Source organism: Phycodurus eques, chromosome 3 (genome assembly GCF_024500275.1).
Source record: "Phycodurus eques isolate BA_2022a chromosome 3, UOR_Pequ_1.1, whole genome shotgun sequence".
Classification (NCBI taxonomy): domain Eukaryota; kingdom Metazoa; phylum Chordata; class Actinopteri; order Syngnathiformes; family Syngnathidae; genus Phycodurus; species Phycodurus eques.
The window spans coordinates 7665001-7666149 of NC_084527.1; positions in this window are offsets into that span (position 1 = coordinate 7665001).

The window sequence follows — 1149 nt, forward strand, 5'->3', positions numbered from 1 at the left end:
TACTTTCGCCTGTTGCAGATCAAGCTGTCTTTCTGCCGGACACGTGCTCTCTTTTGTTCGTCCCGCTCCATTGTTTCAAGTTAGTGTAGCTTTAAAACATCTTCCAAACATGCAAACAAGTATATTTTCATTGTTGGCTTCACAAAAAGTGAGAGGCCTGTGTTCAACATGTGCTCATTTCAATACATATACCATATCTGCATTCCACCGCTTGCCTTTTAACGAGAAAAGAAAAGAAAAGAAAGAAAAGACAGAAAGCGAGGCGGCCTCACAGGAGTCGAGCGGGCCGTGTGCTTGTCCAAGAAAGCCTCATACAGGTCTGTCTCTCTCTGGGGACCCGAGACAAAAGGCAGAACTGGGCCACAGTCTCCATCTGCTGTCCAACAGGGGAGCGGGCGAGAGAGGGAGGCCGTCGTGCGGGCGGAATAATCGCAGCGAGGGGAACAACACTGGGACATTTTTTTGAGGGGGGGGTTAACTTAACTTCTCATGGAATTGCATTCTGACATGAGCAAAAAGTCACTTCAAAAGCGGCGCTCGTGTTGCAAATTTGAACGCTCGGAAGTCGTACGATATTTGAACGCGATCCACAATTTCAAAATATGCCTCGTGAAATTGCACATGCACAAAAAAAAAAAAAAAAAGTCGTAGCAAAGGTCACCAAAGTTCAACAACTGTTCCTTGCTTTTTCTTTGGCTTTTTTTGTGTGATACCGCTATAGAAGGGGTGCATCGATGGCGAGGAAGGAAAATGTGATGATAACCATTGAACAGGAAATGGTGTCGCGATGGACAAAAGATTATGTAATAATGTAAAAAAAACATTTTTGTTCCTTCAAATAATACCACAATGATTTATTTTTTTTAAAGGACAAATGTTCTTGTATTGTCAGTGTGCTTTCAGTTGACGTAATGTTAACCAAGTGTATAGACTCCCCTGGCTTCAAAAGAGCCTCAGAGGCCTCACCTCTCATTAGCAACAGTAACCCAGTATTACTGTATGTTGTGTGGCGTCACCCACGGCGATCACACACACAGCGCAGCTGTGAGGCGCTGAGCACCTGTCGGATCGCAACAAGCGGCAAGTCAGTGAGGCTTTTAATTGTTAATGATGTGCTCCGCTCGTGCACTGTGAGGCTGCTGTGATGTG